The following is a 10,663-nucleotide window of genomic DNA, read 5'->3' as shown; positions in this document are numbered from 1 at the left end:
GTGAAAATAATGGAAGACGTATTTCACAGTTTTATCAAAAAACTTTTTTGGGTTTTTTAGAATCATTTGACGATTATCTATGAATTCTCAAGAATGGAAAGTATTTTTAAAAGATAGATGGTAATATCTACTACATATCTCCTGAGTTTCGTGCTTAATCAAATTTTTTCTGAGAAATAAAAAAAGATACAAGAAAATTTTAAAGCGAAATTCACACACCCAGAAAAGTTCAATAGAAAATAATGGCTTGACAAATGGTTAGCCTTCCATAAAACTGATAGCGCCTCGCACTGTCCTTATTACTAAATCGGTATTATCGAAACGTAAACAGTCAGAATCGCTTGAGCCGTTTCCAATTGGAATGCGAAATAGTGCGCAATATACTTGACTGAGTATTCGCTGACTGCGGCCCTTCCGACGTATTTCGAGGCAAGAGTCGCAACTGTCTCTCGCCATGCTCCTTGAGAAACTACGTAAGCAAGTAGTTATGGGAATTGAAAAACCGGACCGGTTTCTGTAGGATCTTTTAGAAAAATAGCCGCAATTAGGTGTTTTTCGAATTTCGTACATTTTCTTATGATCAGTGAACAGAACAATAATTCCCAGGTCGACTAAAGAAATGAAATTCAGAATATCTATACTCACTCAGATCATACTGCATTATGAACAAATGTATAATTTCATCAGAATTTGCAGGTAATCTTCTAATATTTTGAAAGTGAATGTTTTAAACCAATATAAACTTGAAAACATCAAATTGTGCAACAAAATTGCACATGGAAATTTAAAAAGAATTAATTTCCTTCAAAACTGCTTTTTAATAACAAATACTCAAGAAAATCATTTTGTGAAAAACACTTGCAAAAAAAGAGTTATTGTAAGAGAAATATGTTGTCAAGTAACACTTTAAAGCGGCTCATTAGAGACAGATATATGTCAATTAAAAAAAGAGGAAGAAAAAAAGAACGAGACTTTAAAACCACATCTCTCTCGCTTCTATATTATTTTTCCGTCTTTCTATACTACAAGGATCCCACATGTTTCGAGGCCTTTTGGGCCTCCGCTTAAGGGAAATATAAATAGGAAACTAATAGAGAATATCTGTATGTTATTCTAGTATTGTATAACAAGCAAAATTGAATGTTAAGTTCATTATTCAGGGACTATCACCACTATTTAGATTTTTATCTTTAAAATTTCTGAGAATTGATTGTGACTTTTTAAAATCTCAATAAAATATCACGATTCTCAAAAGTTCGATTCTTGGTTAACCAACAGAATTCCAACGATTGTCAAAAATAAAACAATAAACCTTTTTTGTCAAACTGTAAAACACGTATCACTCTATTTACGCTCTAGAGTGATTTATCCAAATGAAAAATCATTCTGACACCATGACCTTGACTTTTCTTGAAATTTATCCTTACTTGAAATAGAATTAGTATTTACAAATACGTCCTCTATCCTAGTCACAATCAGTTTTTATTTGACCGCTTCAAAACTTTTAATAACAGATTTGCTATCTTGGTTAAAAAACCTAACACATGCGATTATTCCATTTTACTCAATGAGGTCGGAATTCTGAAAATATCGGAAGTTATAACGAAGTCATTGTCGCCGGTGGTCTTCCTGCGTTAGGCAAATATAGAGGCTCAGTTGAGCGTCGGTTTAAGCGACTTGTGTGTTGGTTAGCTGGTTCTGGATATAGGATATGGTCAGGGTTTGTCCCTTGCTAAGCCAGCGTTAAGGGTGGCTAGAGAGTAGTAGATAGAACCCGCAGGAAGGTGGGTGGCGAGGAATAGAGACAAGAGAGTATGAGAAGGCGGAGGAGAGAGAAGAGAGAGAGAGAGAGAATGGATGGAGGAGTTGCTTCGGTGAGCAGAGAGGATGAGAGAATGAGAGGTTGAGGAAGGAGAAGAAAATAGAGGAAGAGAGAGGAAGAGAGACTGAGTGAGTCCATAGGTCGGCAGTCTTACAGATCAATAAAGCTAACCACCCTCCTCAGCCACCCACCCACTCCCAACCCCCGACACCTCAAGAACAAACCCCAATATGTCTGACAACAATGCCCGTCCATTGGATTAGACGCTTCCGCCGCTTCACCGACAACCAACCTCCAGTTTATACCGTTTCAGCGTTCAACTCACTGGCACTCTTTACTATCGCCGTTCACGGTTCCTCTGAGTTTTCATCGCCCCACGGCACTCTTTTACCCTCTTGTCGATCGTCAAGGGTATTTCCCGACTCCTCTTCGAATCTTCCGGACACTGAGTTCTTGAATCTCGAAGCCACTCTACTTCCACCCTCGCTAATTACCTCTATTTGAGCCAGTCACGTCCTACAAATCCTCCCTCGTGATTTGCCGGATTCACACCCACTAATTATGAGGAAGAGGTTTCGATATTAGGTATGGATTAAAATTTGGCATGTCCAAATACCTCCTGAATATAAACCTTTATCGGGTAAATCAAGGGGAAAACGATGTGAGAATTAATTTCATGTTGATGCTAGGTATCTATGGAATATTTAGCTGATTTATCTTCGAGTGCGCCTCTGCAGAATAAAGGAGGAAGAATGAGAATAAAAGTTGAAAGTCATAAGCATTGAAGTGCACCTTTTCGTTGATTATTACCTTTATTATTATGCAGTTGCGATAAATTCTTAGAAAATGAAAAAGGTTTTTTTAGGATAAGCTGTAATTTTTGAGACACGATCTCTTTTTACCTTTCGTTCATTCCCTATAATATTAAAATTTTTAACTCATTCGGAATAATTTTAAATGGATAATTTGACTAAATTAATCTTTTAAAACTTTGGTTTTGGTAAACGACTAGAAACTTAGAAGAATTAATTAAATTTTCAGTTTATTTTAGTAGCTTTATATAACAAAAAAAAATAATTGAAATGAAAAATCATGTTTCAGAATCCGTGAAACCTTTTCGGTATTTTCTTGAGTATATTTTGACAAAATAATGTTTTTTCTACTTTTTTCACATAAGGTTATTTACTTTTCTAAACCTTTCCAAAAGAAAATTGAAAAAAAGTTTCTTTACACAAATAAAAACTTTTAAAATAAAAAATTTGAACATTTTTAATGAACTTCTCCAATGATGAGAAATTAAAAGAAAATTATAAAGTTTTTCGCAATGTCACAATGAAAGTTTTCAGTTTTATTACCATTGCTGTTATTCTCTTTTTGAGTTGGTGTATAGTTTTTATTTTTAACGTAAAAAATGACATTACAAATAAAAAAATTTAATTTTGGACAAAAAGACAAAAGGTGCAATAAAATGTTTAATGAGAAAATTGTTGTTAAATTAGATCTCAAGATTTGCTTGTAACCGTTTCATCTCACGAAACACGTGATGAGAATCTATTCGTTAAAGCTGAAAGAGCTTTAACAACAGATTATTCACAACGATTGAATTTTAGCTGTCGGCGGTTTGACCTTTAATTTAAAAAGTTCTATGCAAAAATGTGGAGGACATATGCATGTGCCCGCGCAGTGGGCAGTTTTTTAAAGGAATTTCAAAAGAAGATTTGAACAAGTGTCAAAACATTTAAAAAGTTGTCAACAAAGAATTTAGAAGATTTTAAGACAACTTTTTAAAACTATGCAGAATTTTTGTTTAATTTTAGGAATAGTGCTATTCAGAAGAAAATAGTTGAATCTGTACTTGTTTTTTCAGCTTGAAGAGTGTTTTTAAATGCAGTTATGAAGAACCAAGCAATTGAAAACAGAAAGCGTTTGAATTTGAATTTTTTACAAAAAAAAACACATTTCAGGCTGATCAACTGTAAATGTAAATTAATTAGTGATTTTTAAAAATTAACTTTCATAATTAATTTACAATAAGATGCTACATCTTATTCAAAATTAAACATTTAACAGATGTAAATTTGTTATGGATCAGTTTCTTATAGAACACGTAGTTTTTATTTTATTTGGAAAAAAAACAACTTAAAAAGTCAAAAATGAAATTTTCGCACAAACGACCCAAGCTGAAAAAATAGGATAAAATTTATTCATTTAAAATAAAGCTACAAATTTTTGATAAATAATTTTTTAATAGTATCCATAGTTTTTGTTTTTTTGTCAAAAGCAATATTAAATAAAATAAATTAATTCTTGGACAAACGATCATCTCTTTTGTTGAAAATTTAACTATTTTCTGAAAATTCATTTTCTTATAATTATTTCTTCAACTAAAAATTCCACTACTTTATTCTGGGTTAAAAAATAATCTTTTCAGTTAAAAATGTATGTACTTTGTAGAAAATTTCACGTTTTTCTTAAGAAATTAATCAGCTTATAAAAATTTATCTTTTCAGTTAAAATTGTAAAGCGCTCTAAATTGAATTCAATGTAAAATATTTGCATTAATTTTATGTAAAGAATTTATTTCCCTATTTTCGTGAAGAACCGCCTTATTTTCCCTGTTTGTTAGAGAATTTTGGCTTGTGGAGCCTTTTATCGATATAGTTGAAAAAATTATTTTTAACTTTTTCTAAGTGATGAGGGCAGGGGGCGGTACGTGATTAAACGTAGAAATTTTCAAGCGTTTAACAAGTCGAAAACGGAACTATAGTAAGAAGACAAACTTAAATTGGACCAAAAATTAGTTAAATTTAACTAATCCTTTGTCAAATTTGAGTAATTTATCTGTTTTGAAGCATTTTAAATTCTAAATATTCTACCCTAGAAACGCATTTATGTCTCTTTTTTAGTGAAGAAAAATAATGAGAAAAAAGCTACTTATTTGCAAATTTAATATCTCGAACTAACGTGTGAAAGAAGTCGTACATTGTCTGACCTTCCGCGTGGTATTAGCTTACCTCCAGGGGGTTGGTTTTTCGCGCTTCCCTTCTACCGGCTCGTAAACGTAAGTGGATGTGCGCGCCAGCGGAACGTTGAGAATGTCCCACACTAGCGCGATAGTCAGTGGCGGTGTAGGTGGTTCTCACACAGATGTCCGCACACCAACTTGAAGGACCCTTTCAGGATATTTTCTCAGTTCTTTCTTGCATGGCCCCTCGCCCTAAGCAGTCGAGGCAAGGGGTTGGCTTGAGGTCCTGGCGTAAGACCCCCACCAACTATGCTCCTTATTGATCGTCCTTCGTTCCTCCTCTCGGCCGCTTGCTTTCTCCTTCTCCTTTATCCTCATCGCTTAGGTCCTCCCCTGCAAGCCATCCACCCGCCTTTGTGGCCCACCAGCCAAAAACCACCCCCGCCAATAGTAACCCCCGGTACAAAGGTTCACCGTGATCCGGTGCTCCGCTCGCGGAGCACCCACACTGCCTTCCTTGACCAAACCTTTATGCATTAGTGTGTAGCTGTGAGGTCTGTAGTTACTTCCTACATATCCAAATTGCCATGCTCTCGAAAGGAAAATTAATTATAACTATACGATCCTCAATTTTTCTTTCAGATTTCAACCCTCCATTGCGATGAGGCTAATCGCCCGTTTCCGGAAAGATCGAGTCCTGCAAATCATCACCCAGTCATTATTAGCAAGTAATTACCCGTACCTTTTGTATCTCAGACAAGCCGAAAAAGCTTGTTATAGATATTTTGGATCGAATTCGGATTTCGAAGCTCAGTTTTCCTAAATTTTCGATACTTTGATTACAGAGTTTAAAGAGATTTATTTTGATTCATTATATCAGTATGCACTAGGCACTAGGGTGGTACAAATAAAATGAATTTCGAATTTCTTTTGAGATGATGGTTTATTTTGTGAGGTTCCTAAAGAAAAGTGTATATTTTGCGATCAGAGTATGTCCGTTTTGACTAATATAATAATAATAATAATTTTTAATTCTCAGCCGAAATTTCAAAAACAATGTTCACATTATTAAAAACATTTTTTTTCAAAATCAACAATTTGCACCTTCCCTTAGTAACTTAAACCATTGAATTCTAAACAAAAATCAACACAAGCGATAAACTAACTAGTTCATGTCATTCAGAAAATGTGAAAATTTTATAAAAAAAATATTTGACGAAATAAAAATTGTTTAAACAATTATTAGTAAGTAATAAAAAGCATAATCTAATATTTTACATAAGCTTGTTCAGTCCCCGATTTTCGATTCCTCTATATATTATAGGGTGCTTCAAATATATACATGATGCTCTTTTTCTGGAAAAAGAAGTTTTGTATTTTAAAAAACTGGGCAAGAAGAAGTACTTGTTACCAACTTTTTGTAAATTAGAGTTTAGTTACTTCTTGACAAAATTTGAAGGAATAATTTGCACTCCAAAACTTTTAATTATGATCCACCGAGTTCATTTGCAATATGCCCTGCTAAAAAGGTAATTTAAAAAAATTTTTCAACATGAAATATTTCATTCGATAACTGAAAAGTGGAAATTTATTGTTTTTTTCAATTATTGACAGAGTTAATGAATTTTAAGAATTTGAAAATATTATTGTTATAAAAATATTATTTTAACAGTTATTATCACTAACTTCTTTTCATAGGAAAGAATCGCTTATTATGAAGCCTTTTCTCATCTCAACAAAACCAATCTGAAAAATGACTGCAAAAACGAAAATGAAAAAGCTTATTAAGAAAATTATTATTGTTTTAAAAATCAGGGTATAAGTTCCGAGGTAAGAAAATACTGAATAATAAGCGACATAATGTAAAAGATTCAACAAGTATTACCTTTAAAATTAATTAACTCTATCATGAATTTAGGAAGACAGTATGTTTTCAAGATATGCAAAGAGAAAAATTGTAGAAATAATTAAACAGATTAAATAATTACTAAATAGGTTTAAAAAGAAATATTAATCTCCAGAATCTGTATAATTTATAACGAAATATAATAAATTTTTACGTTTAATAGGAAAATGTAAATAATTAATAATTGTTTACACCACTCAAAATTAATTAAAAATATTTGAAAACTTGTCAAGCATAAAAAAAATTGATGTTAAAAAAATTCGAAAAAATACATTTTAAGAATTATTTGTTGAACATTTCTTAAGATGAGACTAAACTTTAATTTGCAAAAAGTAAATCAAAAGCATTTTTTTCATTTTTTTTCGGAACTTGATGATTCGCAAGGATCTATCATCAAAAATCAAGTCAGTACTTTGGACCACCCTAGAATGGACGTTATTGAAATGAAAACCTAGTTAGCAATTCCTGACAACAAATTTGAATTTCACAGAACTTGTTGAGCTTCTATTTAATTTTCTTAAGAAAGAAAATTACGCTAGATCTCTGTGAAAATCATTTGATTTTTAGTAAAGAGTCAGCAATCCTCAGGGAAATACTAAAATATTTGAGATATTATACGTGCACTTCACTAGTGTAACTTTGTGCTGAAATAATTCAGTGAAGCTCCGCTGAAAATATTATTTATTGGAAATAAACTATATTCATTTTGGATTGTAGTTTGACCAATTCTAATGAAAATAATACTTTTCGATACTTCCAATGAACTAATTTATTTGTTTCAACTAATTCCTGCGTGAATAAATACACTGCGTCAATATGGGAAGTTGATTTATTTGCTAAATTTATGGTAATGAAATACTGATGTGATTAAATAATTAGTCGTGCAGTGTAAGGAATTAACTAAATGTTTTATTCTAATTGACGTATATGAAAAATTGCTTTCCACTCAAAGAAAATTTTTTTTTTTAATTCAAAAATAGAAGGTTCACGAATTTCAACGACTACAGGCATGTAAATAGTTTGTAAGTGGAACAGATCAATTTCAATCAGACACAATTTTTTAAACTATATAAACAACTTCCCGTTCTAAAACTATGAACTAGAAGTAGTGGTTAAATGCGTCTCTTTAGATTAGTGAATTTTAATATTTGTATTATTCGACTTGTGTACGATAAAAGAATAATTATTATTAAAGTGGAAATGGAGCTTCAGAGTCAGACATTAAGGTGAATTTCAGTATAACTGGTGGTTTTCGTACAATAAATAAATTTTTGGAAAAAGGAAAATTCAAATTCCACAAAACCAAAAACAAATATATTTACACAAGAAGACATGCACATATCTTTGCATTTATGCTTGTCAAAATTCGATGTTTTTTCTAATTATAGTGTTTGATGCATTTTTAAAGATTTGGGAAATTTTGTCGAAAGATATTTAGTATTATTAGAATATTGTACAAAGGATGTTTTAAACTATTGGAAGTTCTCGAGATTTATGCTTTTTTTCTTCTCCTTTTTCGAAAATATAATAATCTAAATTAATTGGTTCAGAACCAAGCATACAAACTAGAATTGGTGGAACATTGAATAGCTTTAGATTAGAAATTTCAATATTTTTATCTATTTACTATATTGTTATTTGACTGTATCGTCAAGAGGAGGTTAAAAATGTTATTCCCTAGTTTTCATTTTTATATGCATTAGTTATTTAAATCTTTTCAATGATTATCACAAGGAAGATAAAAGTATAATTTACAATACATTTTTATCCATTCTAGTTTTCAAAGGCTCGTTATTTATTCCAAAAGTAGATTTAAAGTATTAAAATTGTTCAGCCCCTGTTAAAATAATCTGAAAAATCGTCCTCTTTTGAATTTTTTTACTGCCCAGACCAGTTTTCAATAACGAGTTTAGGATTTCAGAACATATTTCAATATTGAAATGTACAAAAGCAAAATTGAGGACCTGGATAAAAAATCCGGTTATAACTTTCTGGCGTTCAGAGTAGTGCCACTACTCAATTCAAGTTTCACTCGAGCTTAAACGTCATTTCGCAGCCCTTTATTTTAGATGCCAGAAAGTTATAACCTGTTCTCTGATCCGGGCCGTCAATTATATAAACCTAACCCATTTTCAGGTTTTTTTTAAAAATGGAAAGTTGTTTCTCTGTGGAGCCAATCGGCCTTTAACAGCCGTAGAGTAGAACATGTGCCAGTCACGTGGGTCGATCGATCCCTTCCTTCATTCTTTTTTTCCTCCGTTTTCCCGCAGGATCGCCCATATAGCAGTTTTTCATTCATATTTCCACGGTGGCGTGTCATAGCGTCCGTTCATCGAAGTAACACCGTGTTGCGAAATCGATTTTGAATGGCAGCTCGTCTCTCTTCTTTTCTCTCATTTTCTCTAGCCTTTTTCGCTGTAGATTCACGTAGGTCGGGGTTACATTTGTGTATACGCGGTCGAGCTTTTTTCTATATTTTACAGCTATCCGTGTCGGGAAAAAAGAGCGTAACAAGTGTGTCAATTAATCGTTTCACTACCAGGCAACTTGCACGAATTAAAATATTTTTTCACGTTTTATATTATTGAAGTAAAGATAGGATTAGTGCATAAGCCTATCACTTTTATTTGCTAACATAGGCATGAAATAATAAGCGCAGTGATCATAAAGGTTCTGTAGTTCAATTTCATATAAAAGGGGTGTTTCCGGAAGAAAGAGGAATAAACGGGGATTTCATTTATGATAAAACACTTTTTGTATCCTACAGGCATCTTGTGAATCATTGTTATGTTTAACTCATTTTTTAGCTAGATTTAAATCATCTTTTAACTACTTCGGAACTTTTGACAGTTAAAAATAATTAATAAAAAGATTCGGAAATATCGAATATTGAAAATTGAATAAACAACAGAATTGAAAAATGTTTATAGTTTACATTAAAAGTAACAAATTTTTATCAGTAGATAAATTTTGATATTATTTGGTTAAGAGATTAATTATTTTGTTAAAAATTTACACGGAAAAAGAGTACTTAACAATAAATTCCAATATATTTTTCATTCAAGAAAATACTTCTTCTTTCAAGAAACTGTCTTAGATTTAAGGAATTAGATTTAGTCATTCAACAATATTTTTAGAAACAAGACAGAAAAACTTTCTTAGATCATGTAAATATTGTATCTTCCGCATTCGTACCGGTATTTTCTGGATGTAATGATAATCTTTATCCATGTATATTTTTCAAAATTCAAACAGTTTGTTAAAAAGTAATTCCTTTTATTTGGAAATTAAACAATTTTCCTACAAAATACAACTATCTAATCAAAAGTTAAAACAATCTTTCGAAAAATTTATAATAAATAGGTTGAAAATTCAACTATTTTGTGGAAAATACGTTTCTTTCTTTGGAATTTCAACAGTTTAGTAGAATTTTTGTTTCTTTCTCGACTATTGGATTTTTCTGTTTTTGTTGAAATATTAATTATTTAGTGAAAAATCGTCTTTTTGAGATTAATTCGAATATTTCTTATTAAAAATTGAAATCTTTTTAGGTTGTAATATCAAATATTAATTTTTCTTTAAGAATTCGTTTTTTATGGTTGAAAATTTTATTAATATATTAAAAATATTTCTTATTTTGTTGAAAAATCAATAATTTTATGAAAAGTTGACCCTTTTTGGCTAAAGTTAAACTGGTTTGTAAGAAACTCTTATTCTTGACTTAAAAATTCCTTTTTTTTTGGTATAAAATTAATAATTTTTTGATCTATCAAACTATTTTTTAATCGATTGTAAATTTAAACTTAAATATTTTTATTTGAATATTAATCATTACATTTTGTGTTATAACTTCATGTTTTATTATTGGAAATTTTATTAATTTCTTAAAAATATGAAGATTTTTATGAAAAATTAATAATTTAGTTAAAAATTAATTATTCTTTTTGTATTATTGTATTATATAATATAA

The sequence above is a fragment of the Belonocnema kinseyi genome, chromosome 9, assembly GCF_010883055.1.
Source record: "Belonocnema kinseyi isolate 2016_QV_RU_SX_M_011 chromosome 9, B_treatae_v1, whole genome shotgun sequence".
NCBI classification, from domain to species: domain Eukaryota; kingdom Metazoa; phylum Arthropoda; class Insecta; order Hymenoptera; family Cynipidae; genus Belonocnema; species Belonocnema kinseyi.
This window is presented reverse-complemented; position numbering follows the sequence as displayed.